The sequence below is a fragment of the Ixodes scapularis genome, unplaced genomic scaffold (assembly GCF_016920785.2).
Source record: "Ixodes scapularis isolate PalLabHiFi unplaced genomic scaffold, ASM1692078v2 PGA_scaffold4__175_contigs__length_147842914, whole genome shotgun sequence".
Lineage (NCBI taxonomy): Eukaryota > Metazoa > Arthropoda > Arachnida > Ixodida > Ixodidae > Ixodes > Ixodes scapularis.
Genome location: NW_024609879.1, coordinates 103785509 through 103802878, shown reverse-complemented (window position 1 = coordinate 103802878; position 17370 = coordinate 103785509). Strand labels below are relative to the sequence as shown.

At 50.1% G+C, this 17370-nt stretch overlaps 1 pseudogene; it reads left to right on the top strand.

Moving 5' to 3' along the window:
• Window positions 1–322: 322 nt before the first annotated feature.
• Window positions 323–17370, top strand: part of LOC121832940 — a 142042-nt pseudogene continuing 124994 nt past the window's right edge.

Here is a 17370-nt window from a genome sequence, read left to right as displayed (position 1 = left end):
CAATTGTTTTTGATCACCCCATCCATCCTTTGATTAAATAAAGAGATGAATCAAGTATAACGAAATAACTTTTCATTTTGAGTTTTAATGGAGAGGACCAGGCCCTGTGGCCTTTTACGCATGCACCATCCTTTACGTCCCTTAGAAACGACGTCGGGGGTTTCGCAATTACCAGTGACCTTTCGTGTTTTTTAGCTCACACCGTGACTATCGTTATTGATAGAGCAAGTACCACCTGCTAGATAAAAGGGACTCGCAAGAGGAAAAGGATTCAGTTCGTATAAACTCGTAGGGCTATCGGTAATAATCCCGGGACAACACAATGAAGGCATATTCTTGCGAAGCCTTTCATTGCCCTTTCGAACGTAGCATTGCAGGTAGTGTTGCTCGCCAGAATCAAAGAACGACAGAAACTCTTTTTGTAGGGCTCAACGCCCCTAAAGTTCTCGTCTTTATTGCACTGACATTCGGAGAGCTTGCGAACGGTGAGTCAGACATTTTGCTATAAATCTTCGTTTGAAAAACATGCTCCCTTACGTTGTTTTCTAACGCACTGAAATATACCGGGTGTTTATGAGGATAACCGCATGTTCGGCCCACGTGAACAAACTACGCATCGCAGGGAGCTGAAACGCCATGAGGATGTGACGCTAGTGGTCGTGATACAGCGCGAAAGCTTGAGAATATGACGTTCTCTTGGATCAAAATATAATTAAGAAAGACAACATCTTCTAATGAGCCAACATCCAAGCCTACTATAGTCAAAACAAGAAATGACTTTGTGGGCGACTGTATAAGAAATTCCAGTATACCAGCAAAAAGAGAATAGTGTTTATTACCTTGCTTACAAGCTTTGCTCAATGAAGTAGTGATCAAGAATCGAGAATATATTTTATGAGGTGTCCAATAAAAACCGCACGGTCTTTGTGCTGACACATCAAAACTCGCATACTACAAGTGACGCATTAACTAAAAACACCGAAACAAAGATACAACGAATACATTGGCAGTACATTCACACATACACTATTGCACAACAAGTAGAAATCACAGTCCGATGTGCACGGCATGATTACAAGAAAATAAGCATAAAATAACAAAAACGATACATCTGTTTCTCCTCTTTTAGTAGGTGACGAACTTATCGAGAATGAAAAAAGAATGGCAACGCATCTAAATAAATATTTAGACTCTGTTTTTTCTAAGCCTGCTGCATCGTGCTGTCAACCAAACGTGCAACAAAAAATTAAACATGTCACCCATTTAAATAACATATGGTATAGCCTCTCTGTTGCGAGAACTTGAGGTCCAGAAGGCAATCGGACCGGATAACATCTCTCCGGTTATATTGAAAAACTGTTCTGAAGAGTTTGCAAATTATTTGTTTGTTCTTTTTAATAAATCTCTACTGGAACAAAAGCTTCTATCTATTGGAAAATGGCAAATGTGGTGCCAATACACAAGTCAGGAGCAAAAAACTGTGTGGAAAACTATAGACCTACTTCTTTGATGTGCGTTTGCTGCAAGCTAATGGAACATGTCATTTATAGCAATCTCATTGCTCATCTAAACGTCAAAAAGTTTCTTATTCGAGATCAACACGGATTTCGTACTGGATCGTCCTGTAACACAGTACTTGTTGATGTCTTTCATTTTCTTGCTGGAGGCATTGACGCTAGAGACGAAGTGGATTGTTTGTTTTTGGATTTTCGAAAGGCATTTGACCTTGTAGATCATGATTTGTTATTTTATAAACTTAGCTTACTGTCACTGCATAGCAACTTACTGACTTGGATTAAAGATTACCTAAGTGGACGAGGGCAATGTGTCGTGCTCGGTGGGGAAAAATCTGAGTATGTAAAAGTCGAGTCTGGTGTCCCCCAGGGCTCGGTAATGGGTCCTCTGCTCTTCCTGATATATATAAACGACATTATTTCTGGCGTGCAATCATATATTCGATTATTTGCGGAGGATTGTGTTATTTATAGATTAATTAATGATTTTAACGATATTAATACTTTACAGGGTGATCTAGATAAAATTTTTGTATGGTGTAAAAATTGGAGAATGAACCTAAATGTTAAAAAGTGCGTGCATGTTAAATTTACTAAGAAAAAAAATCCCACTACTTCCGTGTACATGATAAATAATGAAATAATTAAACCAAGCTCAAATGTAAAATACCTAGGTGTTATGTTATCTAATAATGTAACGTGGACGGGACATGTTGAAATGATAGCCCTAATGGCAATACGAATGCTTAATTTTGTAAGGAAACATTTTCGGCAAGCCCCGAGGAAAATTAGCAAAACTTTATACTTCACATATATCCGTCCGTGTATGGAATACGCTTCAATTGTCTGGGATCCGCACCAAAATTATTTAATAGACAAACTTGAAAAGGTACAAAATCAATGTGCTAGATTTGTATTAAACTATTAAGAACTTGAAGCGAGTGTCACTAACATGAAACATGCCCTACATTGGGAGAAACTCAGTGTGCGTAGAAAATTGATTAGGATAAAATTTTTAGATGATATCTACAACAATAGACTATTAATTAACAGAGATGTGTTTTTACATGAACCGTTTTATGTGTCCGGAAGAGCAGATCACTCCAAGAAGATTAGACCGTACTCTTGCCGAACCGACGCCTTTGCTTTTTCTTTCTTTCCGAAAACCATAGAAGAGTGGAATAGGTTGCCGAAAGATGTGCTTGCGGGAAATTTTTTTTTTGAATTTTCACTTGTGTAGTGTTTTTATAGACTGTATGTTTTTATTTAATTTTATTATTGATTCATAGAAAGTGTTTTGTTTTTGTTTGTTTTTTGTGTATTACTTGTGTTCTAAAACAAAAGTGTTTGTATGAAACCCACCCCCTGCAATAATGCCTCACGGCGAAGCAGGTTTTTTTCTGTAAATAAAAAAATCTTTCAGATTTTGACCGTAGTAAATTTAATTTATTTACAACATAGTTACAAAAGTTCAAGACAATGAGTAAGGGGCTTTTACACAAAAAAAGTGTTTATTTCAGTGCCTTTCCACAGCGTACAGTAAATAACTCTCTCTATATACACATAACAAAGAAAAAAACAAATTGCGCATGCAAAACATTTGAGGCTAACAGTTCGAATATTTTGAGTGACTTAGCTTCGTGTATACTACAACAGGAGATCAATCTGTTTATCATGAAGGACGACGACAAAGATCATCCATGAAGGACATGTTTCCTCAGAGCTCTGATTACCATTCGGCCTTACAGGCCAGTTTTACCGACATTCATTGCCCCACGGGGCCCTTCCCTGACTCGACACCCTGGAGAAGACTCCCGAAAGCCAACCCGCACTGCCCGCGCGCTTGAACGCCAACCCGTCGGTCTTTTCGGAGAACGTTTTGATGACACCGGCCGGCGAGAGGCGCTCTGGCACGAAGGCCCTTTCCATGCAACAGACGAACGCGAGCCCGTACCCGACCCCACGCCACACCGCTGGGCACCCTACTCAACAAGGTCAGACGGATCTTGCAACACTCACCACAGAACAGCCATTTTTAGTGGCATGTACCCAAGAACGCGAATCGATAGAAGAATTTATGCAGAATCGAGTATCTATTGAGTTCTACATGAAGAATAATAAACTTATTGAGTCGCTCCGCTCCAACAGGGGAGCGTACAAAGAAATAATCACGATTGGTGTCGCTTTTCAAGAATACTTCACGCTCAAGAACAAATTCGAGACTTTCCAAGCTCAAGAAAATTCCCAGTTACCACCAAAGCAAGGCAAAATGGGCGAGAAAGAATCACTGGACCCGGTTCACCATGACGACAAGGCATTGCATGTCTTCCACATCAACTACCTCGAATGGGAATTCGCCTCGAAAAGGGCTAGAAAGGATGACATCCAAGACACCATTAATGTGTATGTTGACGCCACCAACATTCAAAGACAACCAAGTGTAAGTATCCTCAGTCTCACCATCGACGAGGATAGGGAACACGGAGCTGGCTAAACCAGATTAAGATTCAATGGAGGCCTTATCAAGAGAACAACAGCCAAGGCATGAACAGGGGGGGGGGGGGGTGCAGAAGAAAAATATTTAAAACTACGTGGTACGAGCACTGTTTGTCTCCAAAGCCATTACGGGTATAACTACCTCCGTCTTACCAAGACCCGGCAAGATCAAGTCGAAACCCTTAACAAGGCAGCATGAGAGTTATCGCGGGTTTACCCAAGATAACCCGTATTCCCGATCTACACAAAGCGGCTGAAATAAACAAAATCAAAGAACTAGCAAAAGAAACACAAAACGGCCAGAGAGACCGTCTCGAAAGAACCGCACCGGGAAGAACGATTTTTAAGCACCTTGGAGTAATAGACTTTGAAATTCCAGATGGGCCACCTCTCCACCTCTATAGGAAGACGAATCCATCACAGGAATTAAGCCTATACCACAATATCAAAGCAGAGAACTCTGTAAAAGACAAAAAAATGTAGCTAAGGCATATGAAATAAATAGAACATCTCCCTCAATGTAAGACCAATAAAGTCATTTACACAGACGCATCGCAGAGCGAGGACGGCAGGGCAGCCACTGCTTGTTAGTCCTTCCACTACAGCGAAACAAACGCGAAAGTCCTTCCTTGTACTGCCAGTGCCAAAGCCCCTGAACTCCAAGAAATCTTTTGGACACTAGAAAACGCCCAAGAGGGTGAGCACCCGACAGAAATCTTAATCTACGCTGACTCTCAGGAGGCTGTTAGGAAAGGCAGGAAAGTCAGCAGTAGTAATAAGACTGTGAATGAAATCAAAGCCACAGCGCCCTATCACCGAACTGAAGGAATCATCCACAAAATTTCATGGATCCTGGGACAGCGCGATATCCCGGGAAACAAAGAAGCCCACGAGGCCGCGCGGAGCACACCACAAGCAACCGGCTCCGAACAAAGCTTCCTCGACTCCTCCACCACAATACCCATTGAGGACTCCTATATTGATTAAATGAAGGCACTCGCGAAACAAGAGCGAAAGGCGGGGATGGCCGCACAACTGTCAACGGAGGACCACTCGCTCCCATCAAAATATTCACGGTGGCAGCGTGTGTGCCTCCAGCGCCTCGCTACAAAGTCATTACACCAGTTCTATGGAGGCGTTTCTACACTCCAACATCGGAAGACTACCCGAGCCCTGACCCTAACGGCACAGTCTGCCATGTACCAGCTACCTGCAGACACCGTATCTGGGACTGTCAAGCGACAACAAGAAAACGACAGGAAGCGATCTCATGACTGGCCGCGGAACTCAGATTACAAAACTACGAAGACTGGGTTACCCCTAACAAAGATCCCCAGACAGGAATCTATTCCTCAAAACCGTTCTTGACTTTGTCAAGAAGGCGAGCCTAGACCAATTTATATAACCACGTCCACTTTTTTCCTAACATCCCAACACCCCCCGGTCTCCCCTTTTTGTAAATAAACGTATTTTCACTCACTCTGTTTATTACACTTCTGACGGCAAGAGTTAAAAATATCCAGTTCATGTATGTAAAAGTTAAGACACTCTAATAGTCTAAATATTGGGTAGAGCTGACAAAGATTTCAAGCAGAGAAAAATGTCGATATTCAGACGTTTACACACTCGCGGGAGCCCAATACACCATTGAGACAGGAGACACGATCGAAGAACCAATCAAACCATGCAGAGTTTGTGGGGTTCTTTTTAGAGGTCCCTCTACAAATAATCGCCGTCCGATCGGTATGCGTTTTGCTCGTCACCCAGGGTGTGACATAACACAACGAGAAGACAGCGAATGGGTTTACTGTACCACCCGGTTTCCCGTCGTCGAAAGCCGGCAGTCCGGGCCCGCCGACCCTTGTTGTTGCCCGTCGATCAGAGCTCAAAGCCGGAGTCTGTGTCCAGGACAGCGGATCGCCCTACCCACGCCAGCGCTGCGTAGGCTGGCTGTCCCGGGCTATCAATGCCCGAGTCTCGCTGCGGAACCACCCCGGGATCGTCGTGGCCTAGGCCAGATGACCAGGGCTTGCCGTTTCCACCAGTCCGTCTCCAAACCTCGCTGGTTCGCTCGGGGTTCGCCATGGGCTAGGCCAGGCAACCCGGCTCCGTCGTTCCTGCCCAGCTCCAGCCTCGCTCAGCACGCACTGTCTCGCGCCAGCTCGTACGTCTTCTCCGCCGACAATCTGTCACGTGCCTTCTGCTTCGTCTTTCACCCTCGGCTCCCACACTCTTCCTCCCTCGAGGCCCGGACTTCGGGGGAATTCATGGGCCTCAGGGGGCCGCTGGACTTCATGGGCGGCCGATGTTGCTGTTGCCGGAGTGGCCACGTTGCAGCGTCCGCAAGTGGCGTAGGTGGTGGTGGCTAGCGAAGCCGGCAGTCAATAATTAATGCCGACCTCTCCGTCGCTCACTGTCCCACTCACCGCGATGCACCAGGGTGCTTGCTCTAAGCTGGTTCGCCCGACGCGGACGGACCTGCCTCGTTCCGCTTAGAGGTCGCAGCGGGATTAGAATTGTCCGCTTGAACCGTTCGTCAGGCCAAACAATTGTCAGCCACCCTGAGCATTCGGAAAAACGAATGGGCCCCCCTTTCCTCCCGGTGGGCTTTCTGGGTTACACCGTCTATGGCCGTCTTTCCAAGAAGCTATTCTGCGCAGAAGAAAGTGCTAAGACAACACACAACGAACAAGTACTTTGCTGTAGACTGTGGCAGTAGCCATGGCCTGCACCGCCTAATTGTTTGCCGACGGGTTCGTGTACCATGCGGCTAACTCAGAAAGTCCGCATTCCGGAGCTTGCTCCTGGGTCACCAAGAACCTTGTGAACAATTGTCAGCCACCCCGAGCATTCGGGAAAACGAATGGGCCCCCCTTTCCTCCCGGTGGGCTTTCTGGGTTACACCGTCTATGGCCGTCTTTCCAAGAAGCTATTCTGCGCAGAAGAAAGTGTTAAGACAACACACAACGAACAAGTACTCTGCTGTAGACTGTGGCAGTAGCCATAGCCTGCACCGCCTAATTGTTTGCCGACGGGTTCATGTACCATGCGGCTAACTCAGAAAGTCCGCATTCCAGAGCTTGCTCCTGGGTCGCCAAAAACCTTGGGTCCTACCGAAACCTCATGTTATACGTCTTCCCCATTATGACGACGGTAGTATCCTTTTAAGACAGCGATGTGAATCAGGCAAGCTTCCTCTTTGTATCTCGCCGAGTAAGCCTAGAAGTGGCACACGGCGCTCGCGTCTTTATACCTCAGGTGCCCTTCTCACCTCGGAGCAAGCGATGCGGCAAAACCACTAGCTGCGTTGCTCAAAGCGTGAGTTTCCTTCAGAAAAGGTAACGATGGTGCAAACCTAGTCCATCTTTTGCGCAAGCGCAGCGATTCAAAGCCTGTGGTGGGACGGCCATATACCATACCTGTAGTGGGCGGGTTCGAGCCGAGGGCCACGGAGGAAAAACTGACACAGCCGACGCTCCGAGTGCTCGGACGGCAAAAGCCCCTGTTTATTAATGCAAACCCTTTTTACGTACACCCTAGAGGCCGCCCCGTAGCACACTGCGCCTACACGCCCTCTACATCCCCCCTTTAGGGAAAATAAAAGAGAGCCACACTTAGCTCCCAAGGAACGTAATGAATGACCTAAGCCACATGGTGCGCTACAAGTTCAGCCGCACCGGTGGCCTAACGCAGCGTCCGGACCTAGTGCGCACACCCGACGCAGGCAGTCTTGAGGGAGCAGCAGGAGACCCCTGTGGCGATAAACTGGTAGAGGACTAGCTGCCCTGGGAGTGGGACTCCTGCACGCAGGCTCTGGGCGAGATGGAGACCGTGGTGGACTTTGGGTTTTCGTGCGGCCCTGGACCAGAGCTGCTGAGGTTGCAATCATCCGTTGATGGAGACTGCTGCGGTACCAGATGTCTTCGGTTGCGGACGAGGGCACCTGCATCCGTCTGGACCACGTAGGAGCGTTGACGCTGTGCTGGGCTAGGACTGTGCCAGCACAATCTGCGTCGCGTATCCACTCTCTCTCCCCCTCCCCCAGGGGATGCAAAGCATGCACAGCATGCCGGCGGTCGAAACCTTGACGCTGTCGTGTCGTTGGGCAATGTCGCGCCTGTGGAAATCAGCCGCGAGAAGTGATCTTGGAACCAGTGTGGCGGTTGGGTGTGGGAGGCGGGTCCGGAGGCTGCACCCCATGAGCAGCTGAGCAAGGCTGCACCCAGTCACCCTCGGTGCGTTCCTTGACAGTCCGCACCACCCGGTCAACTTCACCGTTGGACTGGGGATACCTGGGACTGCTGGTAACGTGGGAGAAGCCGTAGCTCTGGGAGAAAGCACGGAACTCTGCTGATGAAAACTGGGGTCCATTATCACTGACGAGGGTCTCCGGGATACCATATCTTGCGAAGACACATTTGATAATGAACATCACCGGCATGGATGTCGTCGTGCGGTGAGACAGCACTTCTGGGTACCTCGAACAGTAATCAACAAGGAGAAGGTAGTCTGTTCCTTCCTGATGAAAAATGTCCACACCGACTCTTTCCCAGGGGCCGCTAGGCGTCACTGTAGGACGCAGTGGCTCTGCTCGCTCGACCCGCGTGGTGGCGCAGTTGAAGCAGTTCTCCACCATTGCCTTTATCTGCCTCCCCATGGTCGGCCACCAGACAGCTTCTCTGGCGGTGGCGCGGCAGCGGTTCACTCCCAGTTGTCCGTCATGAATGAGGGACAGGACGTGTTTCCGCAGAGAAGCAGGCACCAGTAGACGTCCCCCGCAGAGGAGAAGGTCGTCGCCGACACTGAGTTCAGCGCGACGACCCCAAGACTGAGCCATGCCGACAGGCAGACTTCTTTTCCGAGGCACCCTTGCTCGCAGTACGCCCTCAGCTGAGCGCACTCCCAATCCGCAACCTGGTGGGCACGAAAGTCGTCGAGGTGGACCGCAAACGTGGGAGGGATAGCGCGAAGCGCTTCTTGGACGTACAGCTCAACCTTGTCGATGGCTGGAGTCGTTGGCAGCTGGTCGACCGGGTCACACGAGAGTGCATCTGCGGTAGCCAACTGTTTCCCAGGCACATACTTGACATCAAACTGGTACTGGAGGAGGCGGATACGAAAGCGCTGGATCCGGGGTGGCATGAGGTTAAGGTCCGCGGTTTCAAGGAGCTTGAACAACGGCTGATGGTCAGTCTTTAGGGTGAAACGAAGGTGCCGCAGAAACTCGTCGAAGCGCTTAATGGCACAGGTGGCAACCAGTGCCTCTTTTTCGATCTGGCTGTACCTTTGTTCTGTTTCTGTCAGTGCACGGGAGGCATATGCCACTGGTCTGCGATCCCCTGATGGCTGGTCTTGAAGAAGCACTGTACCCAGCCCGAAGGAACTGGCATCTGCAGAGACTGTCGTCGGGAGTGCAGGGTTGTACCTTGCGAGGCAGATGTCCGAGGACAGCATAGCCTTAAGCTTTCAAACGCTGAGGCTTGCGCTGGTCCCCACGTCCAGGCCGCAGTCTTGTTCAGGAGGCTCCGGATCGGCCCAGTCGTCTGAGAGAGATCCGGGAGGAAGCGACCCACATGGTTGAGCATACCCAGAAAGCGTTGGACACCCTTGGCCCCGAGGAGCTGGGATACACTGAATGGCCGCCACCTTGTCTGGATCAGAAGCAATGCCGTTGGCTCCGACGACGACACCGAGGAATCTTACGCTTGACACGCCGAAACTGCACTTGGCGGCATTGAGGGTGACCCCCGCTTGTTGGAGGCGACCGAGGACTGCTTGGAGGCGCTGGTTGTGCTCTTCCGTCGTGAGACCAAACTCGAGGATGTCGTCCATGAGGTTAACGACGCCGGTCAACCCTTCCAGCAGGCGAGACATCTGACGCGGGAAATATTCCGGGGCCGACGTAATGCCAAATGGGAGGCGGCAATAGCAGTACCTGCCAAACGGAGTGATGAAGGTCGTATAGTTCTGAGAGTCCCGGGCCAAACGTACTTGGGACGCAGTTGCGCCCAACTTCGAAAAAACGCAGGTATCGCCGAGAAGTCCGAGGGTTTGGTCGACGGTCGGGAGTACGTGGCGCTCACGCAGAACAACTTGATTGAGCTTGGTCAAGTCGACGCAAAGGCGGTAACCCCCCGCTGGCTTCGGTACGACGACAAGGCCGGCACACCAGTCCGTCGGTTTGTCGACGCGCCGGATCACGCCCTCCTGCTCCATCGTGTCGAGCTCCTTCTTGACTGTGTCTCGTAGGAGTATCGGAATACGCCGGGCTGTGCTGAGGGAATAAGGTACCGTGTCCGGCTTGATACGGATCGTGTACTCGTCCGAAAACGTGCCCAGGCCGGCGAAAAGGGCTGGAGAGACTCTCTGAGGTGGTGTGTCTGGTAGAGCAGCGGTCCGGGCCGCTGTGACTGCGCCGACAAACTTGACAACGCCAAGGGCAACGATAGCGGGATAGCCGAGAGGGGCAGCTCTTGTTCAGCAACGACGTAGAGGCGCTCGTTGACATGTCTGCCTCGCGAAGACAGCGCAGCAGAGAAGTTGCCGAGAACTTTCAGGGGTTGTTTCCCCGGTCTGAAAAGTTCCTCGCACGTGGCTTGTCGAGGACGACAGGGCAGCCAGGAAACGAGCTCGGAACCGCCGAAATGTCGGCGCCAGGGTCCACCTTGAAGACGAGAGGGTGCCCGTTGACCTGGACCTCAACGTACCGCCCGTTCCGAGCCACCGCCTCAACGGAGTGGATCTCCACGGAACCGAGGCGCTTCTTTGAGCGACACACTGACGAAACGTGGCCTCGCTTCTTGCAGTGGGACCGCTTTCGCAGCTGGGCAGTCCGACCGTCAGTGATACTCGTGACCGCAGAAGAGGCACTGCGCACTTTGGCTGCTTCTACAAGCTTCTCGAACGTTGCTGGCTCGAGAACTTTCAGGCCTGTCACGTGACGCAGAGTTGCCAGAGTTGCCAGAGTCCCGTCTGAGGTCCCGTCCGTGTGCGCGCTGCACGAGTTTACGTGAAGTCGCCACGTCCACGTGCGCTGTCGGTTGACCAGCTGTGAGGGACAGGCGTTCCTTCTCTCGCTCGGCATCTTCGTGCTGACGGGCTTGCACCAGTGCGTCGTCCAGGGAGAGGCTCGGGGTGCGGCACAACTTGTCCGAAAGACGAGAATCCGCCAAACCCCCGACGGAATGGTCGCGAACAAGACGGTCTTCAACGGCTGGTGACGGATAGTTACACTTGCGCACCATGTTCCGAAGGGCAATGAAGAAGCTGTCGATGGTCTCGCCTTGCTGTTGCGTCCGCTTGTGGAGCCTGGAGCTCTCGTACACATCGTTCATGGGGTGCACGAAGTAGCTGCTGAGCCGGCGGGTGACTTCTGTGTAAGACTTGTAGGTCTCTTCGTTGGACATGAGCGAACTGAGGACGATGCGTGCCCGCGGACCCATGCAATAGAGGAGGGTCCTAACTCCTGTTTCGTCCGGCCCCACGCGCATGCCGGTGGCGAAGGCGTAGTCTCCGAATCGCTGGAAGCCACTCGCCGGCATCGTCGAAGGAGAGCGGGGGCGGACTCCGGAGACTGGCGGCAGCAAGGGCAGGAACCGGAGCGTCCTTAGCAGCCATGTCGAACCGCGGAAACAGGGCATCCCACTTCTTACACCATGTAGTGGGCGGCTTCGAGCCGAGGCGACTGAGGTGGCGGTCAGAGCCGAGGGCCGCGGAGGAAATACTGACACAGCTGACGCTCTGAGTGCTCGGACGGCAAAAGCCCTTGTTTATTTACGCACACCCTTTTTACGTACACCCTAGAGGGCACCCCGTAGCTCACTGCGCCTACACGCCCTCTACAATACCCGCGTTCCGCAACGGCTACATGTACCATGTGCTACTTGATGTAACCGTCAGCGTCCCGTTTCGTCTACGTGTATACGATCTCTAGGAACTGATCAGTCGTCGGAGGGGGCGGCAGCTAAGCGAGCAAGCCCGTTTAAACCGTTCACGCCTCAAGGCAAGCTGGACAGCTACAAGCCAGCTAAATGTCTACCGCCTCATTCCCGGCCAGGTCGTGACGCGACATAACTTATTAAAAGTCTTGCTGTCACTGCCACGACCGGCCAGAGTGAAGTCGAGAAAGAATCATATAAATCATTTCGTAGCTTTCTTGGAACGACGCCCCTCAAAGGACAGTCGTCCCTCTGCCCTTCGTTGATTGTTTGAGTGACGCGAAGCAACTAGCCGTCTTGGCCCAGCAGTTACAAATCATTGTGCTCATTAAGTCGCCTGCCAGCGTTCCCGGTGTCAACCGCAATTTCCGCCAGTTTACCCGACACCCGCTGACAATCTCGCCCGCCAGTGTTCCTGGTGTAGACTGCCATTCCCGTAATCTTTCCGACAACCACGGACAAAAACCCACCTGCACCCCGCGCTTCGACAAGCGCTTACTTGCTTACCGTGCCACCCCAAGCCTATATCCTAAATCTGCAATGAATCCTGGCTGCTTTCCCTTCTGCCAGTCGTTATCCTGCCCTCCAGCGAACATGCCGTGGCTCTCCTCTGCCTCCGAAGACGACTTTCTTACATCTTAACCGCGCTTCTCGTCTTCCCCCCGGTTTCCTCACCTCCTGCCAACCCCTATTCTGGGGTACCGGAGAAATCGCGTCCGCAACCTCGTCCTTTGATCCCTTCAGGTACTCGATTCCAGGAGACACCTGCTGTCTAAATGGAAGAGCCTCAATTTTGTTTCCACACATTTTTAGGGCATTCGAATGACCCGTGCAGACACTTATCTGCTGCAGTGTTATCCACTCTGCTTGCTAGTTTGTCACGGCAGTGACCTGTAAAGACGGGGTCACACTGCTTATACATCATACAAAATACAGTCTGCATAGAGATTCGAACGCGAGTCATCTGAGGTCCGTGCTTCGAATGGTGCATGCCAATGAGTTCAAGGAGGAAACTTGGCACGCGGCATTCAAACCAGGGATATTGCGGTTACTCGTGTTTGCAGACTGTCTTTTGTATGATGTATGGACAGAGTGAACCCGGCTTGAAGAACAAGCTGGTATTATCAACATATATGACATATTTAGCATCTGCATTCAATTTTACAATGTAGTTAATGTACAAATTAAACAAGAAAAGGTCTAACATACTTTCTTCCGAAACGAGATACTACTGGTTGAATGCCAAAGTGGTACTAACCATTGATGTGCACGTATTGTTGTCAATAATCAAGATTTGACGCAATGAGAGATGACGCTTTCCCGCGATACCCATACATCTCTAGTTTTTTTTTATCCGCAAGTTGTGGTTTAAGTAATTAATAGCTTTAGTAAAATCAATAAAAATACCTAGAGTCATTTTTTATCCTCAAAAATTCGCAAAATGTATTCCTTTTGCTCCAGAAGAGCAAGCTCTGGGATCGCGGGCCTTACAAAATTAAAACCGTGACGCTACTAGTAAGCACTTCCTCCCACAAAGACGCCGCTCCGCACTCAAACGAGTTCAAACGTGAATGTGTGTATGGGGCCGCATAGTTCAAAACGTTATGAGAATGCTTTTAATGTGGTCGTATTTAATTACACTTTAATCTCAATCACCTGGCCCGGCAATTTTGTTTTATCTAGCAAATAACTTAAAAACACAATCACACGGCAAATATAGCATAAAAAAAAAAACTTTCCTTTGCAGACGCTGTTCGATGCGTGTTAATTTTTTGTATCACGGTCCTATTGGTTACATAAAAACTGCCTGCACTCGTGTGGGAATGTGAAGCAAGAGAGCTTCTAACATGCTTGAGGAATGTCCGCGGAAAATTTTGTCATCATGTCTACAGACGTGATGTATGATGATGAGTCATCATACATACATGATGTATGTATGATGACTTTTCTTATGATGTATAAGGATTGTGACTGCAGCTTAAAGCGAACGTGTATTCACAGCGTTATTGTTCCTTTGTTTTTGTTTTCCCTCTCGTGAACGCACTGTTGCGGTGTCTACGTTCCAGCAAGCGGTACAGTGTGGATCCACGTTTCAAATGCGAGAGGCAAACTCCATTCAATCGTCGGTTGGCTGTTTCGAAAAAGTCTCAATGGAACTGCTTTCGCAAACGCGTAGCCGATGAACTTGACCAAACCTTTCTCAAAATGTCAAAACTTTCTCTGCAGCCGCCAATGAAGCCCGGATCGTGTATCCCGTGGTCATCGAGGAAAGGTCGCTGTTCGACAAGAAAATAGTCCGCGTCGACGAGCATTTAACCCTGCATCTCTCGAAAAGTTCAGTCATTGGTGATGAACTTCACGTGTCTTTGAATCGAAACGGGAAAAGGATCGAGCAAAGGGTAATTACATTCTTGACGCTATCTACTAAAAGGGCAGAGCTCTTGGATGATTTTCTCTAGCGCTAGATAATGTCGATAGTCTTAGGGTTTCGATCGCATGTTCCAGACATGGATGCCGATGTAGGAGGATATAAAGCGAGGGAGGGGAGGGTGTGAGGGCGTGCCAAGACGTCACACTGCCGAGCTCTGTTTCGAAGGATCGCGGGGAGACGCAAGTGCTGGCTGCCTTTGTCTCTACTCGGAGTTCGAACGCGTTCGAACGCCGAGCGCCGGCGTCCGGCATTCGAACGAGAGAAGCAGACAACGCTGTCGTTCTCTCTGATTGCAGGGAGAGAGTGGGTAGACGCAAAAGCAGTCAGCCTTTGTTTCCGCCACTAATCGCTGGGGGGATAGGTGGCGGAATGTGTTAAAGAGACCATGAAATTACATTCCTTTTTAAGGGGGGGGGGGGGGGCAGAAATAAATGACTAGACATTTGGATGTTGCTAATGGCACAACCTTTAGTTGCCCGAAGAAAACTAGTAGACAAGTGTAGAAGACAACAAGCCTGCTCTTTCGGTATACAAGAATTGAAAATGTTTGTACCGAAACGCGAGAGCTGGGTGTTTCATTCTTCCTTCGAAAGCTCTCCGCTTTTCACTGCGATCCATCCGCGGTATCCAAGCACTTCAGCCGACCCTAGCTCACGCGTTGGACGTATGTGCTCGTCCGTAATCAATCTGTCGACGAATATTTCGATTCGCGATCGTAGCCAGTGAGTGCCGTGACGGCACTTATCATCGCTTGCGAATAAAAAGTTTCCCGGTGTGCAAGCGGTATTCGCACGGGGGAAAATTCCGCGGAGGAATGTGCGTGACGCTGACAGCGGTGTGTAAGAGCGGACACAATTCCCTCCTTAGCTTCGTCGTTCCCACCGGCGAGGTGCAGGTGGAAGGGATGTCATCGTTTGCAGATGAATTTACCGTTTTGCATTCTTCACACCACCGCAGTAAAGCCCCTCGATGTGTTCGCGTTTGTCTTGCAAGTAGCGTCAAATGCGCGAGTGCACGAGGCCCATGTCTCGAGCGGCCCTTGGAAGCAAATGGCGGCGCAGCACTAAAATGAGCGGGCCTTGGAAGCGAATGGCGGCGGAGCACCCGCTCATGGCACGTGTCTCGCGCGCTTCCATAACAATGGTTGGCGGTACTTGTAAGAAAACGCTTTTATCAAGGGGCTTTACACCGCAGACGATTTAAGCGACCTCTACATTTGACACCAGAGCTTTTGATGGCAGACCATTGTTAAAACAAACCGATCCGCCGCCGAACTGAGGTTGTTTGTACCGCACGAGCATCTCTCCCTCCCTCCGCGCCGGAGCTGACGTCCGCATCGCAAAAGCCTCGCGTTTCCGTCGCGTCACACCTCGCGCCTCCACGGGATTTCTTCCTGTGTGAATACCGCCTGAATAGCAGGGTGGAAGTTCAGTGAGCTAGAACATTGAGTAGTGGAAAAAGCGGCGGCTTCCGCGGATGGCCTCCTAGACTGATGACGCCAGAGAAGTGCCATGCTCTTTCCTGTCGTGAACCTGGCACTGCAGCGGACACGGATACGACCATCTTCCTCCTAGATATATTGTACGCTCAGCTCTGGCCTGTCCAAACGCTAGGCTTCCCAGCAGAAAAAGCGAGACGAGTCAGTTCTCTAGATCTCCCTATGCTGCGCTTATAACCAAACCAGAAACGGAAACAGAATCGCCTCGAGGTACGCTGTCAAGTGTGAGTCCGCGGCATGAAGCTTGCATTTTCACTATTTTCACCATCAGAATAGAGAGCGGTCAGTCGATTTCCATGGATTTCTAATTTTTATCTGCTGCTTCGGTCTTTGAGCTGTTTCGCTGGATGATATCTCAGAATGGGAAATGTAGTGCGAATCTATATTTTTCCTCCGCGGATAGCACCTGGGCCGGCAGGACAGGCATAACAATATTTTTGTCGTCATGCATGATGACAGGTTTCTGAACTTCACTGATTTGTGCTGACATTTGTTCTAAACCCTTCTCGCTTTCAAAAAAGGAACCTTCAAGTATCGGACTTCTTCCTTGCCAAAGGTCTGTGTGTTGCGACGACAGGCGGGAAGCTCGTTTCGCACTGCTTCTAAGTTCCGTAGACCGACAATAATGGTGATGATGATATATCGCGGCTATTTCTTTGTATTTTTTGGTTTAAAGGCCTTTCATGTTTCAAAAGTAGTGCAAGGTGCGTCGATGCAGGAGGCACGTGCAACGTGCAGCCCTTGGCGGCACAGCACAACGCAGCACTGAGCTAGATTTCAGACGCCATGTTCTTCCCAGAAGTGGCGCGCGGCACCTGTCTCGAGCCTTTCCACAACAATGGATGGCGCCACTTTTTCCAGGGTAGAGGAGCTTTACTTTGATTTAGTTGCGAGCTCCACCAACTGCTTCACAGTAGCAGTCTCCACTGGCGGATGCAATGGACTGAGAAGCGCTGGCAGAGCGTGAAAAATCTCGGAGGCCATGCTCCGCGTAAGACAGATGGTGTCGCACCTACCAGGTGGCGCTAGTGCTCTTTTACCGAGCACTGCCAAGCCTTGCTCACACATGACAACCACGAGCCGTAAGCCTGTTCCAGCCGCTCCTGTTTTTTCTTGTCGTTTTCATTTTAGCACACAGCATGAGAAGCACGAGGTCATCGGGATTTTGACACCAGCGCCACACGCGGCTTTCAGCACCGTAGGGCTTCACACGGCCGACGGGGCACCGCCGCTGCTTTTTCCACTCAAGAAAGTAGGGCGAAGGAAAGGAAGGCCGGGAAGTGGGAAGCAGACGGAACGCTAAAGAGAGGAGGAGGTTTCCCTCTCTTCTCTCCAGTGTTCCCTCTGCTTCCTCCACCCTGGCCTTTCTTTCCCTCGCCCTACCTTCTTGAGTTGCAACGGACTATAGTTCTAATTCACAATAGTGGGAGCTTGGAGTCATGACATCGGGTGCCCAAGACAGCACGACCACGTGATATCTTATTTCGCTTTGAG